This window comes from Pteropus alecto, unplaced genomic scaffold (assembly GCF_000325575.1).
Source record: "Pteropus alecto unplaced genomic scaffold, ASM32557v1 scaffold3, whole genome shotgun sequence".
In the NCBI taxonomy this organism is placed as follows: Eukaryota; Metazoa; Chordata; class Mammalia; order Chiroptera; family Pteropodidae; genus Pteropus; species Pteropus alecto.
This window is the reverse complement of record NW_006442484.1, coordinates 20538637-20550199: the sequence shown is the minus strand read 5'-3', so window position 1 is coordinate 20550199 and position 11563 is coordinate 20538637. Positions and strand designations below refer to the sequence as shown.

The window sequence follows — 11563 nt, the reverse complement described above, 5'->3', positions numbered from 1 at the left end:
CTATGCTCTCTCTCTCTTTCTTAAGGTCACAACTTAGAACTAAATACAATTGTCTTACCATTTATGTAGCTTCAAAAATGTGTTCAATCAAACTGTTATTGCATTGCAAAAACATGGGACATTCGGGGTACAGCATACTTGTTCATTTATAAACAAAATCTGTAATAGACATTGGGGATAACGTTGATTGTCATCTTACATCCTAATGTCCTCTATAACCTAACCTCAAGTAAAAGTATATTACTTATGATACTCATCAAATAATCATTTTTAATAGAATCAAAAGTTCCATAAAGGTTGTTTTATTCAGATAGTAAGGAGAAAGGTATTAATTCAACTAGCTTTTATATATTTTTCTTAATATTTTCATAATAAAATTTTGGCAGCCGAATTTTAAGAAATATGTGCATAGTACTTTCTCATACTTGAGAAAAGAAAAAAGAAGAGAAAATTATAATAAAGTTTGTTACAAATCTCCTGTGTTATTGTGTTTGATTGTATCTATTACAAAAAGGTAGAGGGGAAGAGAATCACCAAAGTCATCAATATGGTCAATGACATACAGATTTTCATCAGGTTGGTTTTAGATTGTTATTCCTATGCCTCATTTTCATCACCTGAGAATCAAAGAGTTTAAAATATGGAAGGGAACCTTAGAGATGTCCCAGGCATAGCTGTTTTTTTCCCCCTTTGAGCAAATCAAGACCTGGTAAGGTGAAGAGACATAAATTTTGCTCCACATGAACAATCGATCAATGGCTCGCTCTTGTCTTTAAGATACGATCAGAATTCCTTGCTTGGAACTCAAAGACTTGTGTGCTGGCCCCTGACTGAAATGCACGTAAAGCTGTCTTGCATAGAACACCCACCATTGGCTGTTGCCTTTTAGTCTAAGAGGATGATTTATCCAGTCAGCTCAACTATCTCCTCAGCAAAGATTCTCTAACCTCTCTCTTTCTTTTGGCTACTCCTACTGAATGGTACATTCCAGGCAATGAGATTTCATTTAGGTCTGTAACCCCAATGCTTTGCATACTGCTTCTGCTTATAGTATATGCTCGAGAAGTTTTTCTTTGGTTGATAAATGAAAAAAAAAACTGTATGACATTTGATTAATGATTTAGCATCCTTTTGCCCAAACATCGTTAATCTTTGCCTTCCCCCTGATTCTTGCCCCTCTATCCAAATATGTGTCTTTCTGATTCAGTTTTCTGTTAACTCTGTCCTACTCATTTGCATTACCATATTTTAGATAGTGAGCAACTCATTTCTTTATGATTGCAAACAATTCTTAACTAATATTCATGTTTCTATTCTTGACCTCTTTTACAGTGATGCAACCTATCTTTTATAATAGATCCAGAATCCTACAACTTCTTATCACCTCCTCTGCTACGTCTCTGCTTTGAATTGTCACTTATTACCTACTTCATGTAATGGTTCTCCAGCAGTCTTTCAACATCCACCCTTACCCTCTTACAATCCATTCCCAACGAAGCCACCAGAGTGAACATTTTAAAAGTTGCTATGTCATGTCAATGTTATGGCAAAACGGGCAATGGTTGTCAAGTCTTTATTGCCTTATAATAAACTGCATTTTATGGACCTCTTTTTCTCTCTAATTTCATCTACTAATCTCCAGCTTGCTCAATTTATTCCAGCCATGGGAGCCTTCTTGCTGTTTCTCAAACACACTCCTGTCTTGAAGCCCTTGATAAAATAGTCCCTCTGTTTGGAACTCTCTTCACCAGATAACTGTTTGGTGATCCCTCCCTCCTTCGCCTCTTCATCCACATCTTATTTTCCCAACATGGGCTTTCTTGAATCCCTTTTTAATACTGCACCTTGCTAAGGATCTCACATAGAGTATTCCTATATCTCTTTTTTCCTGTCTTACTTTTCCAATTGTTTACAGGACCTATCAACTTCAAATATATTTAATTTGCTCTTTGTTAGGTGTACAGTCTATCCTCCCTTCCTGGATGTAAGCTCTATGAGGACAGGGATCTTTGCTGTCTACCTGAATACCTTAAAAATTGCCTAGATTGTAGCAGATGCTCAATAAATATATATATTTTTAATGAGTGCAAATGTCATACAGATGCTTTTGCAGTTGTTCCTTCAGGATTAGAAGTCAAAATTCTTCCACAATGTTCACTGAAAATATTAACTTACTTTCACAAACAATTATAGACATTTTTGTTCTTTACTTTTGGTTGTTTGAAGTTTTATGCATCTATCATCAGTAAAAAATGTTTTGTCCAACCTCCACTGACAGTCTTTACTAACCAATCAATCCAATTTGGATGACCAAATGAGAAAAAAGGTTGGGCTTGACTTTATTAAAACTCTGCCCATGAGGAAGTAAGATCAATTTGGTAGGATTTGGATATGGTTGCAGTGGATACATAGGTCTCAGTAAATTTTTTAGGTCTTTTCTCACAGCAGAACGTAATTGTTGCTTAAGTACCACACAGAGTGAGAAGAAAGGCTTGGGAAACAGAAACACAGTTGCTACAGTTGCTACAGTTGCTACAGTTCAAGTCGATATTAGAATCCAAAAATAACTGTAGTTCAGGCAAAGTGAAGTTAGTGAACAGGAATAAGGAGCAAAGAAAGCAGTAAATATAAATTATAACAAGAGGCCCCCAAGAAACCCAACTAAAAAAGAGACAAAGAGTAAGGGGAATCTAAATCCAGGCAGTTGGTGACCAGCACATTTGTAGGAAAAATAAATGCATGACTAAGTGACAGAAGCAGATTCAAAGGTGCTAATGACAAATAAAAATCTTGAAAACTGACAAAAGAGGTTGCTTCAACATGTAAATGGTACATTTATCCCTTGATGCCAGCAATCAGTCCCCAAGTATGACTATTGTAAGACTTGACATGGCCATGATATTAGGATTACAGGTAGAATACTATCAACTCAAACTTAGTAAAGACGTTCAATTCTGATTTAAAAACAAAAACAAAAACAAACAAACAAAAAACATGCATCTGTTTACAGTCTCTCTGCTCTGTTCTAAGTAAAATGATTTAACAATACCCTGAAAAATAGTTTGAGAAGGTATCACAAAGTTATTCCTTTTCTCCTCTCATTTGCTAACTCATATTTAAATATTGCTAAGATACAGTGCTTCGGTTGGTTCTGTTACATATTCAATTACATCTTCAAATCTTACTCAAAATGAGGCTGGTTCAAATATGTCCAGTGTGCTAACAATGTGATAACCATAGTTATTAAGCACTTCCTGACATCATGACTTTTAGTTATCGAAAACTGTTTCCTGACAATCCAGAATAATATATTGTATTTAAAAGAGCTAAGTCAGTATTTCCTTGTTGTGAAAGCTTTATTAAATAAAGTCTCTGAACATTTTCTGCATATACTTATTGAAATATATTATTTTGAAATATTGATTCAGAATCCTATGAGGTTATATTGATATTAAAAGCCCCAAAACATAGAGAATATGTCTGAATTTAAGACTTTAGAAGAAATTTTTGCAATGTTAATTAAAATACTCATGAAGGAATTTTTTTTTGAGTTGTCTGCAGCTAGTTTTCATGGATATATTTGGTCTTTGTAGAAACATATGGAAATACATATTTAATTTGACAGTATTTTGCAAATCATACCCCCTTCAGAATAACTTGGAAAATAGAAATGCTTCCATATGCTAGAAGATGGTTTTTCTATTATGCTGGGAGTAAAGAAAGAGCTATATATTCAACAACAAAATTAAAATATATATATATTTTCTAGAGTTTCCTGGACTATGGAAGTAAAGAAAGATTAAAAAAAAAAAAGAAAGAAAACGATGGCCCTGTACTCAATTTAGAATTAATTTATAATCAATTTTTAATTTTTTTCTTAAAAAAAAAAAAGTAAAATGGCCATTTTCTGCTTAAGTTGTCATGGCTTGTGCCAAATCGTCTGTGGCCTTGACCAAAGATGATTAGAGCAGGATTTGATATGGGGACCAACGAAAGCTATCTATACATGAACTGGTCATGATGAAGACAGAATTCAGTTCTAGAGAAAAGGGAAACTTTCATTCAATCAAATCTTCTTCTCTGGAGTAGAGTAAAAACAAGTGAACAGAGGCAAAAATGGATCAGAGTTGTTCAGACCTCGGTTCTGTGCAATGTATTACAAGTGTTCTTGTGGTGTGTGAAGTTAACCTTCCAGTCTGGAAGCCCCAGGACCCAGCGAATCTGTGTGTGATGAGCCCCACACAACATGTGTCATTGTACCAAGGCTGTTTTGGCAATCATAAAGAGCTGGATGAACACGTGTATTTTCTCAAGAAGAACAATAAAAGTTTAGCAATTACTCCTCATAGTTAATATTTAAAAAATGCAGATTTCAAAGGTCACTTTAGAGATAAAATTTGAAACAATTAAACAAGAGCTGAAGCTCTTTGACAAATTATACTATTTGTGGCTGAAAGATTCATTGACCTCATATACCTTTAGAGACACTAGATGGAAATTCTAGAAAACAAAATTTTAAGATTTCAAAGGATTCGAATATTCCCAAATTAATGATTATGTTATCATTATTTGAGAGTAATAATTTTCAAGCAACAATGGCTTTAATTCATCTTTTTATACTGATAATTACTATTTCAGCTTTCTTTTAAGAGCCTGTATAACTTTAAAAAAAAATCAGATTATTTACTGAACTTAGTTTTAACTGTGATCACTCCTCAGTATATAAATGTTATTTTTATGATCACAGCTTAAATTCACCACATGTGAAGATTATCTGGAAAATTTTGCATAGAAAAATTGTAAGGCAAAGAAGGTGAGGGATTCTTTTAGAATTATTGACCTAAAGTGGTTTTCAAATGAAAACAGGTGTAGGTTATATATAATTATTCCATAAATGAGTTTTCTTTAATCAGTCTGTCTTCTTTTGGATCCCTTACAAGTGAAGATTTGGAGACTAGGAGTTATGGCATGTATAACCCACTCCATGAGCATGGTTTTGGAACTAAGTGTGAGCCTAAAGCAAATTCGATTTTACTACTGTTTATAATTTTTTAAATATTGTAGAAAAGAGATGAAGAACAATTTTATGATAAGAAGCAGACATTTCAATGTTAAGTCAATAACTCAGATTCCATAAAATTTTTACTGAGTAATTTAAAAAGGAAAAGATCACTTGCTATATCCCTTTAAGAAACATCATTTAAGTAATGCTTTCTTCTTCTTTATATTTCCTTAAATTTATGAAATTAATCAAGTGAAATCTTTCTCATAGGCAACATTTTCAGCTTTCAGAGTAACAGAGTAAATTTATTCACTTTGTTAACATAGCATTTCATTTTTCGAAGGATATATATTCCTAAGTTTCCCCACCACCTTGCTCAAGATTTTTGAAGCAGCTCTGAGTTAAAGTCATGCATCCCTTCACGGCTACTATAGCAGTGTCTGAGAACTCACCTAGCAATTATTAAGAAGTTGCCTTGTGACATATATTTTAATTTTGTGTTACTTGTTATTTAAATCATTTATTTGCCTATTAAATGATATCTCTCCAAACAAATTGTAAGATTTTAAAATCATAGGCGATATTCTATATTTGTTTCTGCCTATGAAAGTTTCTTATACAAAAGTATGTGTTGGTTATATTTCTTCTGTCTCTTTAATTAACTCAGGATCATTCTCTTTACATGAAAAGCATTGAGCAACTTAGAAAAAACACAATTTTGTTGGAGTAAGATAAAATAGAAATTTCATCATGTTTAATTCCTGAGATTAAAAAGGTGTATGGATATATTGAAAGTCCTTATTAGTTGATGACAAATGAAATACTGGAAAAAAGCCATTTAAAATAAATCTATACTAGTAATCATACTCTTTATAATTATTATATAATTATTATAAATTAGTGTAAATTAGTATATTTATAATCATAAATTAGTATATTTAAATTAGTATATTAGTATATTAATATTAGTATATTAGTATAAATTAGTATATTAATATATTAGTGTATCATAATTTATTATTATAAATTAGTATATTTATAATCATACTTTTTAGTAATTTTTGAAGAAAAAATGAAATATTTGTTTGAGATGTTCTCGAAAACCATTTAACATTACCTAAAAACTTAAACTTATAATTTTATAATCTTTAAGGAGCATTTGAGATCTTGCTCATGGGCATGTGCCAGCAGTTTGGCTCAAATAAACATAAAAATTCTCAAAAATTTTTTACAATACTTAGATTAAAATTATAATATGATAATTATTCAAAAGAATACATAATAAATCTAGTTTTGATTTTTTGGTGTATTTTAATAAATGTTATAATAGCAAAAATGAATCTCTTTTATATTACATTTAACTTCTTTAGCATGACAATAAAAATGATCATTTTTACAAAAGTTTTTGAAGCATTCATTTCCTTTTAATCCCTGATATTCAAGTCATTTGCTTTTGAAGTACCGTGTCTAATTTCCTCTACTTCATCTGTTAATGGTTCCAACTCTGAAAGATTCTCATTTTTCATGGTTTTGTAATTCAGCGGTTCTTGAACATCACTTGCCTCATGAAATCTTGAATCTCTTAAAAAAAATTTACTTTATAACCCAATTTCATCATGTTTTCATTGTGTTATTTGATATTAAAACATTTTATAATCAGCAAATGACTAAGATTTTTTAAAATAATAACTCAGAGATAAGTACTAATACTAATTGAGAAAAGGTGTTAGGTAAGGGCAAATTTTATAAGTGAGTAGCTCATTTGTGAATATTTCTTATCATGACAACCTTTGTTTTTCTACATTGCCATGTATCTTCGGGGACTGAAGTAACCCTTTGATAATCAAGAACTCTTGCAATATATAATCAGATGAAAATAAAGGCCAAAAATTGAGCAAGTGGTAAAGCTGGAAATACAAATCGGTGGCTTCTACAAATGTCAATTGTTGAAATCATGACTGTGGATGAGATACTCCCAGAGAAGAGGACATTGAGAGAATCCATGAAACAGTGAAAGAGTAAACCTTGTGAAATAAAGTAATCATTAACATTGGTGCAGAATCAAGACAAAATGGTACACTGGAAGCTTAGGACTGTGGGAGGTCAACATTAATGACAAAGAGGATGGACAAGTATACCTAACACCTAACATGGCTGAGAGGTCAAGAAGTTGTTGCTGAGAAGTTATCCACATTAATGCTGAATACCCAACTCCAGTAACAGGCTGAAGAGGTAAATAAAACATGTGACCTGGGAGGGCTAGGTCATATTTCAAATAGAGATTCTGCGGAAACACTCTCTTAGAAATCTACTGATATTGGCCTATCCCAATTGAAAGTGCCTGGAGTCTTGTGAATTTACACATTTTATTACTGCCACCTACACGTCCTTGTTCTTTCAGTCTTTAACAAGGAGACATTACGCAGACACTAGACAAGGATGTGAAAAGTAGTAAGTCAGAAAGGATCACTAAGAAACCAAAACGAAGTTTAAATTGTAGATAAGTTTTGGGCTATGGCATTCTCCACCATTGTCTGAAGTATGTGGAAATAAATTAACCAACTCAGCACTGCCCAGAAGAAAGGCGCATTAGATGTTCTCCTTTTATAACATTAATTGTGCAGTTAGTTGAGCCAAGCATGGTATACGCTTATAATTTTTTAAGTCTTTTTTGCCAAAATTCTTAATACTTATTTTTATCTTTTCTTAGACTTTTTGACTATTGTTTAATGTGTCTTCTCTCTTTTTTTTTTCAAGTTGCCAAATGATAATAATAACCTACATTTCTGAGTTCTAAAATTTGCCTTAACCATGCACTGAAGTCAACTAACCTCTTTCACTGGTTCCTTTTAACCTGCAAATTACTTATTACAATAAAGGAGATGACTCAAGCCCTTAATGAAGTCTTTAAAATGTCATCCCTATTAAAGTCTTCAATCAAACACCTCTAGCTGATTATGGAAATGTATTGGCATGACTTGAAATTCTAGCATTTTCATCAAAGTTATTACTAAGCCCCATTACTAGCCACTCAGAAAGCTTAAAAAAAAAAAAAAAAATCTAGGATAAATGAGCACTCAAGAGATCTAACACATGGAAATACTTGGAGGTTTATTATACCACCATGGAAAGTAAGGAAGAGCAGTTTTCCAGTATGTATGATTACACTGGACAGTGTGAAAAAGTAAATGATAGAAGGAATCTTAACAGCTCATATAATCCATTCCTATATTCATGTTAGAATCTCTCTTTAAAAAAGTGCAGGAGAAGAGAATCTTGAATTGCAGTCTATGGGTTCTTACAGAAGAATCTTTTTATGGGCTTTGGATATTTTTGAAACCACTAAAATCAAAAGGTTAAATATTAATTTAAAATGTACCAAAAAAGTCAATATTTATAAAGTTAAAAAGAAAAATTCAAAGGTATTTTAAGTACTTTTTTAGTGATACATTTCTGTCAAATTTTTACATATGAAAATATTTCTTTTCATATTCAGAGCAACAACTAACAACTTTATAGACTGAACTGAAGTCAGCACTAAAAGGAAAAAAAAAAATGTACAAGATGGTGTTTACTCACTATCAATCCTTATTTAGTATAATTCTTAGCTACAAATGAAGTTTAGCATATGTCACCGGAGAGAAAAAGTAATGATAAACTAGGAAAAGGTCAAATTCTAGCTGTAAATAATAGCTTCAGTTATGATGTTTAATGCAGTGGATTGACTCTGATTCCTACTCATTTTCTTTATTGGCAAAGAGTTCTTAGAAAAACTCTTAGGTCATCAGTTTGGCCAAAATGCCTATTTAAACAAACAAACAAACAAACAAAACGAAGTGAAATATCTTGGTAGAAATGTAATTTACCTGTTGCTTATGGAAACATCATACAAAAGATATTTTAAATTTACATACAAAAGATATTTTAAATTTACATACTAAATATTAAACTTTTAGAATTCAGAATTATATATCCTGGAATCTGCTCTCTACACCACGTAGGCCAACCACTTCCATAATACTCTTCTTCCCCACATTTATGCGTGCTCTTTAACCTTGCACCTAGAACACCTCCCACCTTGACTTCCTCCTTCATCCTGTTCTACCTCTTTTTCAAAGGCTTTGACTACACAATTATTGCCTTATAAATATATAGTCAAATGATATAAAATTAAAAATAATTTAAGTACATATACTTTAAGAATCCTTGATAAAGAATGTATGATGACCAGGAAAAGAAATGTTATTTGGATACTATTTATTTGAAATAACATGGTTAGCCACTAGATGTCATCCTTTTTTAAGCAACAAAGTCTGCAACATCATTATCAGTTATATTCCACTATAGTGTAGAAGGTAGTACCATTGGAATTAGTCATTCTGATGGAATATAAAAAGAAGCTTTAACAATAAACAAACAAACAAACAATCAGTTTTTGAAGGAGGGTTTTGTGAGTCAAGCTTAATTTGAGTCTTGTTAGTCTCTAAAGCCAGTTAGTTAAAATGCAATAATAGTTAGTAATGTACAATTTTCAAAAAAGTTAAAAGCATGTTTTTTGTACAAATATAAAATGAACATACACAAAGATCTCATTCAACTCATTAATTAGTGAAGAAACCAGTAAGATGGTAAGTCTGGTACTAGAGAGAATTCAGGCTATGGAGACTTACAAAGTCAGTCTGTGTCAAAGGCCTGCTGAAATGAACTTGGTGATAGGTACAAAACTGCTTAATATCCTAAAGGTGACAAAACATAACCTTTGGGGTTATGTTTCCTGTTTGAGAGAAATGATCTCTACTAGGCAAAAATCTGCAAGTTACAAATGAAACTTCACAATGAGTTAACAAAGTACTTAGCTTACATGTATGGATCACATATAATGCGTAAGTGGCTGTGCTTAGTGCTTTACATGCATCATCTTATTTTATTCTCGTAATAATTGACTACAGGTAGGTACTGATACTGTATTTAGGGGCTAGAACGCTGAGATGTCAAGGAACATTCTTCAGGTTATAGATCAGCAAGTGGTCATACTGAATGTGAATCTTGTCTGCCTAGATGGTCTTTCTTCTAAGATCATAAACTTAACAATTACAGTATCTAGAACATGTCGGAGTTCTATAAGATAAGGCATATGCAAGCACACTATAACCCCTTCACCCTCTTCTGCTTCTTAGCCATAAAGGGCAAATAATGATGAAAGAAATCTCGAGAGCAATAGACTGATGCTGTAAGACCAGAGCTTAACTGTCAAAACTTGCATTCTCTAGAATTTGTATAGATTACTTAAGATAACCTTGCTACCCCCACTGGCTCGTGCTACCCGCACTGGCTCATCTTTTGGGTTGATATAATACATCAAATCCTCTTTTACAATTTAAATAAGTGAAGAGTGGGAATCAGTCAGGATGAATCACCACACAAAAGCCAGTAATATCTATATATACAGTCTGTGTGGAAAACAAGTATGCTAGGTATAACACCAATGAAGTTTGTGAAAAATAAAAAAAAAAAACTTTTAAAAAATGCCTAGTATTCCTACAGTATATGTTTTATATTTTTTTCAGAGAATTTAGGACAAGGGGAGAAATCTAATGTACTGACAGTTATGAGAGGGAGATTTCTGCCTGACAAATACCTATCTAAAGAGAATGCTCTGTTTAATTTTAAAACTTTAAAATCTTGAAGAATTTTTAAACATAATTAAATAAACTATAGAAAATAATCTTAAATTTCTAGGATTTATATGTGTAGAACCTCAGAAACGTGAAGCGCTCCAAGTGTTATTACTAATTCAGCTTTAATTCTTGTGAAGATTATATAACACTAAGCCAGTGGCTGAGAAGATTTAGAAAACTAATCAAACTTCATTACGTTACCTATTAAGAGTCTAGACATTCTCCTTATACTACATACTGTGCAACAACAACTATGGAAGATTCTTTTCCCCCAGAATATTATTTCTTTATCGCCATACCAGACAAAAGTAAAAGAAATACTATGAGTTCCTCAAATAAAAACGTGTAAATTTGTTCGTGTATTACATTTGCATTTATACTTGCTCTATAAAAATGAAGAAAGTTACATAAAATAGAAAAGTATTGTTTTTTATATAGTCAGTGTATTGCTCAGTGTTCAGCTTCTTCAGTTTTCATAGGTTATAAAATCTTTTAGGACAGGAGATGTTCCTTACAAGACCATCATATTATGTTTCTAGCTTTAGAGGCAGATGAGATTTTTAAAAATAATAACACATCACATTTAAAAATAACAACACATCACATTTAATTAGGCACATTTCTAGTTGCCTTTGATTTACTCATTAATGTTAGAAATCTGAAATTTTCTAAAGTTTAATTTTTGGAAAAAATTAAGTAGTCTCTTTGCATTAAACCATCTCCTCTACATGATTATATGACTTTTTTAGCCTCAAAGCTTTCATTTTTGTGATTAAATTTCTTGTTCAACCAGTTGAATCCTTTGGAAAGCATTTATTTCTGATAAACAAATCATTGTTAATAAAGTAGTAAAATAATTATAATCAATTCAGATTCTTAATGG

At 31.9% G+C, this 11563-nt stretch overlaps 1 protein-coding gene across 1 annotated transcript in view; it reads right to left on the bottom strand.

The window, feature by feature from the left end:
- The window catches only part of KYNU (kynureninase), a 99971-nt gene that overhangs the window by 23690 nt on the left and 64718 nt on the right, over window positions 1-11563 (bottom strand). The window lies entirely within an intron of this gene.